Raw genomic sequence first — 10,701 nt, forward strand, 5'->3', positions numbered from 1 at the left:
TTCCACAGTAATTTCATCCACAGACTTGTTTTGTAAACTCTCCTCATAAAGATATAGTTAATTTCACTACTTTCATGGATTAGTGCCCCTAAAAAAGAACTTGTCGAAAGCTATATTGTTGCAATGTTTGACTCGTGAGCTCCATTATAAATCGAGTTTCAACTTTATTTAAAATTTGAATTGAATTCTATTTTACAAATTTTATAGTTGATAATTTAAAATTATAATTCCCAATGGTCAGCCATAAAGACATATATATATCAGCTTTAAACATATCGGCATTTAAAACCATTAAAATATATAAACATATTCAATGTGTGGATTATTATTATCTAATAATAATGAAATTAGTTAAAATTTATTTTTAAAATAAAAATTAAGATTGAAATAGAAATTAAAGTTGCTATAAAAATGAAATTTAAATGAAAAATAAAAATTTAAATAAAAATTGAAATATAAGTAAAAATCTACGATTAATAAAATCAGGATTGTTTTTTATAAGAAATATAGAGCTTTTATATAGTAAGAAATATAGTTTTCAAGAACAAACATAAATTTTAAAAAAAATATCAGGCATCTGCTATATAATTAGTTTTGACAAAGTTATTTTGAATTTTTTTATGAAATATAGAAAGAATTTAATAATGATTTAGTAATAATTTTACACGTACAATTTTTATATGGAAAGAATTCGTAGTATCTGAGAAAAGAAAAAATTCTTATCATTTCATCACTTTTTATATATTTTGTCTTATTTCTTACATTTTGAATTCTATAAAACATTTATTATTTTACAGATGCTTGCTTTTTCCCCTTATAAATAGAATGGAAGAAAAATGCCAAATTTTCTGATTATGCAAGAAGTAAAATTTCACAGAAAACAAAATTTGTTCAGGTGATTCAAAAAAATATTGCTTGTGTGTTGTATAATTATTGCTTGTGTGATATTATAATATGTAATCATTTATTTCGGAATAAATTTATTAATTTTTTAAAATATCCATGCATTATTTTGATTTTCAGTGGTGTCTTGTTGTTTAATATAAAAACATTTCTTAATATCCAAATAATATCTATAAGTACTATTTAACTTAATATTAAATATTTTTTAGTGTTGGGAATAATANATTGAAGAGCAAAAATGCTCTACAAAATGACACATGTAGCTAAACTATTTAGCAAATATATATATATTCCCACATTCATCTCGGAGTACATTTTAAAGATTTTTTTCAGACGGATTTTTTAAAATTTTTTTGTACTGTTGTACGATTTGTTAAGTAAACAATAATTTTTTGTGAGGCATTTAAGAAGAAATAATTATTTAAAGACCTTATAACAGCGATGCAACTGAAAGTAATAAAGATAATTTCAATTTTAAAAAAAAATTATACATACTTAAATTTCATTTCGAAGTTGTTGCTATTATCATAAAAATTCCGAAATATTAAACTTTGAAATTGAAGTTTTTTTCTTGAAAATAAACGCACCGAACTTTGGAAAAAGTGTCAAATCAAACAATGTTTCATTAATTAGACAGCATTATTGAAGTTCAATACAGGAAAAGCAAAACTAAATCTCAAATCTCGTTATGGTTGAAGTAAAAATAAACAAATGAAAACCTTATTATCGAGAAAATGTCCAAAACATCTAAAGAAATTTTAGGTTTTGAATCCCAAAATCACTTAATCATGTTTTATTTTACAGATTATTTTGCATATTCGTTCTTTTCTCCGTCTGCTGTATTCATTTTTCAAGTAGCATTCTGACACTGGATGTCGTTAATTGGATCAATGGTTATGGTGTACCATAATAGGAGAAATTTAAATCAAAGTAAGTGAAAACTAAATTTTATCTCTGTTGCAAATAAGAAAAAGCAAATTTCAAGCATTCCGATTTAATTCCGACTATTGAAAAGTACTATTCCGACAGGAATAATAAGTTTATGTAACTTTCAAGCTTTTCTTTACTATTTTTTTTCTATTTTGGTTGTAGCAAATAAACATGCATATTATAAAGGTAAAAAAGTTAATACATCCTTGACTTCCTGTTGTGGGCCAAGGGGTCATGAAAGTTAAGGTTCCACAATTTTGTGACAAAAATCATCATTTTGGCTATGCAGTGAGCTTAGTGTGTAAGTCACCTTAATCTCCTTCACGATCAACTATGGATCAACATGTACCTTCAGGATCAACATGTTACGGAACCAAAAATTTATTGACTTAACTTTTTTAGCAATAATTAACATAAATTCCCTCTAATTAAATAAATGTTACTGTGAAAATTACGGTATAATTATTTACGGTAAAAATTGACTTTAGGAATAATGCATACAAAGTGCCGGTGCTATCTATCATAATTTTATCCGAAATTTTGTACAGTGTACTCACCGATCACAAGCTGTAGTTGGTTCAAGTCACTTTTGAGAACCGAACCCCAGTTCTTCGCGATGACAGATCAGTGATTTTAACTATTGAACCATCGTAGCTTTTACTGTAAGGCTAATTTGAAAAAAAAATAACGGAACATTACATCATGTACACTGTAAAAATTTGGTGTCTAGCTGCCACCATTTTTGTTATTGAGGTAAACTAAAAAAATTTACAGCTCATGTAAACATATTTATATTTACTTTTTAGGTGTTGTAACTTTATTTATTTTTGTTTTCTGTATCTATAAACAACACATATTTTCATGCGCATCAGAATTAATGACTATATCACAAAAACATTTCGTTTAAAAAACAAGCACATTTTTAGAAATATATTCTCCTTAATTTTTTCAAATATTTGCTATTTTCTCTATTTTGTATATTTTTTTGCGTGATAACAATATATTTATACATAAAAATTTTTTTGTTAATTTTACCTATAGCTTCAATAGCAAAGTTATTTTCTAAAAATATTTTACTTTTGACACAAAAACTCTAAAATAAACTCAATGAACTCAAAATAGTTCAAAAACACGATAATGGATTCAAAAATAAATTTTTTTTAAGGAGTCTGAGATAATATGCAATAATTTTTCATAAATACTTTTAAATTGCTTTAATCTTTTGCAATGTAAACATGAAATGAAATGAATTTAATCATTTAAAATCAAAAAGATACATTAAATTTCCATATAATATCAAAATAAAGATGCTACTACACTGATGGCAATCTTGAGACTTATTAAACAATTTAAATTTACTGCAACCACAATTCACTGCCGATTTGAAAGGTATGAACTTGAAACTTTCGAACAATTTAAGATGAACCATCGTCAGTTAGATTTTAAGAATTTTCCACATTTTTATGACTCAAAGTTAAACCCATATTTTGTAAAGAGAAAGTAATGGTGAGTTAATATTTAAAAAAAGTGACAATTTTATACACAGTAATGGGTATCTGGGCCCACCATTCAAATTTCAAGATTTCAGACTGCGTCAAAGGCTATTGAACGGTAAATATGTAATGATAGTTCCGCTGGTTCTATTCCAGCAATGCAAAATTATTTCAATTTTAAAATACAAATTCTATAAGTTAGTAAATTATCTTCATTATTTTTTACTTAGACAATAAAGATATTCGGAATAGTAAGAAAAAATAATTTTGTTATAATTATTTTTTAAAAGAGGAAAACTTCAAATTTTACTTCTTACATAAGCGAAGAATAATGTGCACTGTAATTTATGTCTCTTTTAAAATAACGATATATGCATTTATATAATTTTATTTAAAATTTTTTTAATTTAGTTACTGTATTTATTGATTTGTATGCTTATATTTTCTAATTGTTTTTATTTATTTAATTATTTGTATTTAGCTGTTTATTTCAAATACGAAATTAAAGTATTAAATTGATTAAATTAGGTGCTAAATATAATATTTAGAAACATCAAGACAGTATGTGTAACACTTCAAAAATTTTTTAACATTTATACATTATTAAAAACAATTTATTTTTATTAGATTATAATTAATAAATCATGAAATTTTATTGAAACAATAAAATATATACCTTAATGTTTAACTGTCTATTGATAAGTATTTTGTGGAACTTTACAAAAAGAAAGCAAAAACTATTTATTTAATTTCTCATGTTTTATTTATCAGTGCCATATAAAAATATCCCTTTTAAATTAAATAAAAATTTGCCTTAAAAGTAATACCCTACTCTAACTAGGCAGTAAAATATTCTAACATTATGGCAAACGTTTTCGTTTTCAAATTGAACATAATTTGTCATTTTAAAATATATTTATTCAGAGCATCCTCAGAATTAAAGTCTTTTTCTTTTTATGAGTTTTAAAACGAAAAATGAACGAATTACGAATTAAAGCAATGACCAAAAGTTTAAATCAAAAAAGTCTCTACGTGCTTAATAGTCAAATTAGTCACTGGGTTCAAAATGTTCAGAGTATTGTAATTTCAGAATAATTTTTTATTTTCGAAATAAGTCAAGTTGCTAAAAATAATCTACATTTCCTTAGTGTAAATTTTAATTACTTATAGTTAACAAAACTTGAGGATATTTTTTTTACATTTTCCTTTTTTTCAGTCAACTGGAATGAATAATACTTCTATCGAACGTTTTTGCAAAACTTCCAATACAAATATTTTTAAACATCAGCTTAGTTTATATAAGCGAAAATCATAATGAATGTTATTGTTTTGAACTTTATTAACTTTTACCGACAATTTTGATCATAAGCTTAAGTACCATTATTCCGAATATAAATATCTATATTTCCTCTATTTTTAATTAGAGAAAAAATTTCTTTTTAAACGGCATGATTTCAAAATAACATTTGTTTTAAATGGAATATGATATAAAGATAATTTCAAGGATCCAAATACATTTAAAAGTAAGAAAAACATAAAAATTTTAAGTATGGAAACACTTCTTATTGGTATTTGGCTTTAAAATTAAGGGACGATAAGGCTTTAAAATTATGTTTTCATCATTTTTCATTTAACTAAAAAAAATAAGTTAGCTTTGTTTGTCATTTCACTTTAATAGAACAATGGAAACTATTCATTTTACTGTCTAACTCTAAAGTTAAGTTTGCTCCATTTGTCACTTACATAAATTAAGTTAAATTAAGCAAAATTAGGTTAACTTCATTTGTTATTTAATTTTAATGGGCAGTGACAAGGATTTCTTTAATTGTTATTTAACATTAAATTTAAGTTTGCTCCATTTGTAATTTTAAAATTAATTTCGTTTCAAATGTTGCAACAATTTTTTTCCACTCAATTTCTTATACGACATTTAAATTAGTTTTTATTCTAGATTTTTTTTATAATTAAGATGAACAGAAATGCTTTTACTAACTATTAATTTTATTTCACAATTCAACTTACTCCAATTGATAGTTATTTCAATTAAATTAATGTTTAATAGCTATTAAGTTTTAAAATTAAATTTGCTGTCAAATTTGCTAGTATTTATTTACATTCGATGTTTGATTTCACATATAAATTTCTAAAAAATGAATTTTATATATTACATACATACATTACATTCAAATTTTTAAAAAATGAATTTTACATATTACATACATACATTACATATAAATTTTTAAAAAATGAATTATTTACCTGATCAGAGTCATGTGCAAGCATCAACTACTACCTTTGTGTTTCATAGTTTACTAAACCATTTCCGAATGTGTAAGCGGTCGTCAACATACCGACAACTCGCAGTGAGCATTTTAAGAGAGTGGCCATAAAGTACGCACAAACCTTATTCGACGCTCAACCATTACCATAGGACGACTATGCAAATGAAAAAGCGTATAAAACCTGAAACAGCGTTAAATGGCATCTTTCGATATTTGTTGCATTTCATGCATGACTATCATAAGTATCTAACGATTTGAAATCGCCATTAACACACTCTTTACTATTACTTTTTTTATCACTGCCATTATTTCAACATGATTTATTATCCATTGAATTTATCCCCTTCTTACTGTTGTTTTTTAAGTACAAATTTAACAACTAACTGCAATAAAAATTTAAATCCTAAAGATCCATAAATTTAATTTTCAGTATAATTTAAGTTTTAATATCTATGAATTAAATAATAAATTTTGCTTGCTTTTGGATGGAAATTTTCATTTACATCTAAGAATATTTTCATTATTAAAAATTTAATATTGCATATTACTATAAGAAAGCAATCTAATTACCGATTTTTCTATAGAAATTCGAATTATCTCCTCTACACTTGGTAACTATTAATATCTAAATAAATTAGCGATTAATTATTTAAAGATAGAGTGTTTAGGTACTAAAAAATTAAACATTTCAGTTAATATTTAGTTTTTAAATATCTGAATACAAATAGTTTCTTAAGTATTAACAAACTATTTTTATTCATATATTTAAAAACCTATCCACTTAAAAAAACATGGTTACAACAATACTATGCTTAGCATTGTTTTTAATCAATTTAAGTTACCACTCTTATTAATTTTTTTAGTTTTTGACTGAAATTTTGTCTTGATAATTTTAAATTAAAAAAATATTTATTTAAGGTTTATTTACTCCACACTAGAGATGCACAATGGGCTATTGGCATCAGTCAGGAAAACATCCTTGATGATGATCCGAAGATATGCCATCACAATTTTTTGAAACTCCTTCCTCAATTTATTTAAGAAATAACTAATTCTTAGAAATATATGAAGTTATTTTCATATAAAAATATTTAATTTACATACAATGTATTATCCATGAAAAGGTTTTAGAATTTGCAGAATTTTATAATTTTTAATTTAAAAAAGCCTTGTCACAAAAAAAAATTTTTTTTTTTTAGAAATTATGCTGATGCATTGCTTCATTAGACAAACTAAGAAGAGGGAGAAAATGAACGATAATTAATTCTCAGTGATATTGAAGAGCAAAAATGCTCTACAAAATGACACATGTAGCTAAACTATTTAGCAACACATATAATTTAGACAAAACATAATTTTTAAAGTAGACATGTTTTTCATTCATGTTCTTGAAACTATTGCACTAGTAAAAAATTATCTGTAATTAATATATGTTTATGCAAATATTTCAAATAAGGTTTTTTTTAAAATTGAATGACATTTTTTTTTCTTTTTAGGGTTCAGTACGCCACTTTTACACGATGCCATTTTTAATTATGGAAAATGCACTGAAATACTATATTCTTAGAAAAAAAATGTTAATAATTGAAGCAATTGACTGTTGAATCATGAATTTTCAAAAGGCTTATATAAGACAAAGTTAAGTATACATTGTGTAATATTGTATTTGAAATTTTGAACATTATTCATTATTATTATATTATATTTTATTCATTAGTAACAGCTTGCTAATATTGATAAGGGCAAAACCACAAAAACTGGTCTCAACTGTCAACACTTAAAAATATTCTAGTTGAAATTTCTATTGAAGGGCATGGGACAGCATGTTGATCAGACACATTTTGAACATCAAAGTGACATTTTTGCATTAAATTTTTTCTTAGTCTTGTTTCTCGATAAGTTTTCATCAGCAATCAACATTCTGGAAACTCCGAACGATGAAAGTACAATACGAAAAAATATATCCTTGCTTACATGAAAACCACTTCTTTTCAGACCAAAAATGCTCTCAAACTTACAGTATAAATGTAACGTATAACGTAACATAATTAGTAGTAGGTTATCAAAAACAGTAACACTTCACCAAACAGTTCAACTTTTTCTCGGTTAAACATTTTATGTATTTAAAAGAAATTTATCGCTGGGAAATAAAAACAATTTCAAGTATCTTTTTGAAATGAATGTTTATTTACTAAAGAGATTTGTAAAAAAGGATATAGTTTTTCTCATTTACCAAAATATATCAGTTTGATTATCACCACGAAATCACATTACTGATAGTCACATTACTGATATTCATCCAGTTTGCTCAATGATTAAAATATATTAATCATTTTAGAAAAACTAGCAGTTTTGATGTCCCATGATTTTAAGTAATTTTCATAACTGAAACAAAAATGCAAATAACATTTTTAAGCATTCATATTTACTTGCTGCTTTTTTGTATTAAACGTATGGACATAAAAATTAGTACTTTGAATTGTCTGTTTTAAATAAGATAAAATTACAGTAGCGCGCCGATTATCCGAACTGGTCGGGACCGAACTTGGTTCGGATAATGAAAAGTTCGGATAGTTGGAAAGTTGCTTAAAATCTAGTTTAAATGATTATTATTTATGCACTAACTTCCCTTCGCACTTTTACCAGGCTTTGGTCTGGCAGTACTATCTAAAATAGCTCTGGCGTGTTTAAAAAAATTTTTCTTTCAATTTTTAAATATTTTTCATTTATTTATTTTCTTACTTTTTTTTCATTTTGAATTATTTTTATCATATTTCAGCTTTTTATAATTTTTTTTTATCAATTACTGATTTTACCACACTTTTCTTTATTTTCCATTGCAAAAGAAATCCAGCAAAGACTTTTGTTTCAAAGAAGATGCTCTTTTTTGAGCAGCCATAACCCTTATTCTTTTCAAATAAATCAACTGAACTGGATCAACATCATTTTGACGTTCTAGCCAATTCATTGCAACATCCAATGAATTGCATGCTTCTATATGAGAAGGTCCACTATCTTGAACTTGACCACCAACTTTTCTGTCTGCGGAGTTCCGATTTTCATTCAAAATTTCAGCAACAATTTCATCCTCATTTAAAATTTGAAATACTGGGCCGTTTTCAGTGTCTCGACATCAGTCTTCTATTTCTTCTGCTGTATAGCATGACCTCTTTACATCAGGAAAATCTACTGGTTCAGAAACATCAGTTTCGTTTATTTTACTCTTAAGAATTTTATTCCAAGATTTAAGATTCCAAGCACTGTAATCACTAATCATTAACCATAAGTAACAACTACCCATCCCCTAATTGTAGAACTTCAGAACATATCTATTCCTAAACTCCTTCCTCATTCCAACCATTGTAGATAATTTTCTGTTGAAAGGGGTATGTAGGTTTAACTGTATAACTAACTACAATACATGTATGCATTGCTTGCTATAAGAAAACTGCTAAAAAAGGTTTTAAATTAAATATGGTCTTCAGATGTAGTGGATATTATTTATTCCTCTAAATTTAGCAAAATTGTAGATAAGTTAAAAAAAGTATTTTAAACTTTAAAAAAAAAAAAAAAAAAAGAAGAAAAAAGAAGGAAAGAAAAGAAGCGAATTCGGACGTAGTTCGGATAATTGGACGTTCGGATAATAAGGGTTCGGATAATCAGCGCTCTGCATTATATTTGATATTTTCTAGGAAAATAAAGCTTTATCAAAGTGCAGATATTTTGTTTATTTTCTCTCCTGTTGCTGGTTAATTATTTCAAATTTATTATTTTAATGTACATTTGATGTTTTATAATAGGATCGAATTACTTTTTTGAGTTTTATATAAAAAAAACTTTATTTTGTACCTGTCCAAAGGGAAGCAATAAATGTTATGATAAAATTTGACTTGGAAGATTTTCTATGTAAGACAAAGTTAGAAAATTTGCGCACATTCGACAAACAAAAAAAAATATTATTTTTTTCTAAACTTGCTCTGAAAAATGTCAACTAACTGAAAAGTGCCAATTGTTGTTGTGTTTCAATATTAAACAATAACATGTAATAATGCAAAGATGGCTCTTTTGGATCACCAGTCTTTACGGGGTAGGAGAGTAAAATAATAATTGTACTTAAATAACATTACTTAAAGTTTTTTTTATTTTATTTTTAAGACTTTTTCCTTAAGTGATTAAAAGGACAGAAAAATTCCAATTTCTCTATGTTAAGTAATCGTAAGAGCCGCCACTTCTGCTTTAATTACATTGCGTTTAATTTTGCTCAATTTTTAACTAACTATAAACTAAACTTGAAATTAGGAAGGTGTAGAGGATATGTACAGAAAGTGTGAAGGAATAAAAAAAAGTATAGTTAGTTCGAAATTAGTAAACTGTTAAACTTGTTTTGAAAGTACAACACTCTGTAGGTCACAAAAATGCAGCTACAGAGTTGAAATTTGACGTGTTAAAAGGGATATTTTTACTTATGAAATTAACATCATTGTTCAGCAAACTAAGAAATTAACATTTTACTTATATATTTTTTTTTCGAAATCCTAATTTGTTCAAAGGCAATTACAGTTTTAAATGCTTTTCAAACAATTCTTTCAAACTTTTTTTTTTTTGCGTCATGTTACATTTTGACTAGAAAATGCATAGATGTATAGATGATTGTCCTAAGAGGAATTAAAAAATAAGTTTCGATACTTAGTTCGAGAATTATCAATTATTAAGCTTGAAGTAAAAGAAAATCAATCCAGAAGATAGAAATACCTTGGAAGATTACCACCTATAGAAATACAACAACAGATTTATCTTATCGTAGTTAAAATTATAATCACCAAAGCAATGAGACTCAATAATAATACGCTTGCCATAAACAAACTTATACATGCCAAATAATATTTTTTCACAGTTGTTGAGACAGACTTTTGTTAGACTTTTGTTATTCGTAATTACAGACATTACTTAGAACTTTTTCAAGACATTCTTTAGTGTTGTTTAAATAATTTTCGTCTTTTTCTTAGAAAAAATCAGTGCATGAGCTCTATAGCAGGAAAGAAAAAATGGAAAAAGTTTTAGTATTCTTTGCATGTAATTATTGCACATATACT

General features: G+C 25.6%; 1 long non-coding RNA gene across 1 annotated transcript; it reads left to right on the plus strand.

Annotated features, from left to right (window-relative positions):
- Positions 1–339: 339 nt before the first annotated feature.
- LOC139426297 (uncharacterized) lies at positions 340–7,465 on the plus strand. Its single transcript, XR_011637520.1, has 3 exons — positions 340–895; positions 1,708–1,833; positions 7,105–7,465. It is a non-coding gene; the product is annotated as an uncharacterized lncRNA (long non-coding RNA).
- The last annotated feature ends 3,236 nt before the right edge of the window (positions 7,466–10,701 follow it).

Source organism: Parasteatoda tepidariorum, chromosome 8 (genome assembly GCF_043381705.1).
Source record: "Parasteatoda tepidariorum isolate YZ-2023 chromosome 8, CAS_Ptep_4.0, whole genome shotgun sequence".
In the NCBI taxonomy this organism is placed as follows: domain Eukaryota; kingdom Metazoa; phylum Arthropoda; class Arachnida; order Araneae; family Theridiidae; genus Parasteatoda; species Parasteatoda tepidariorum.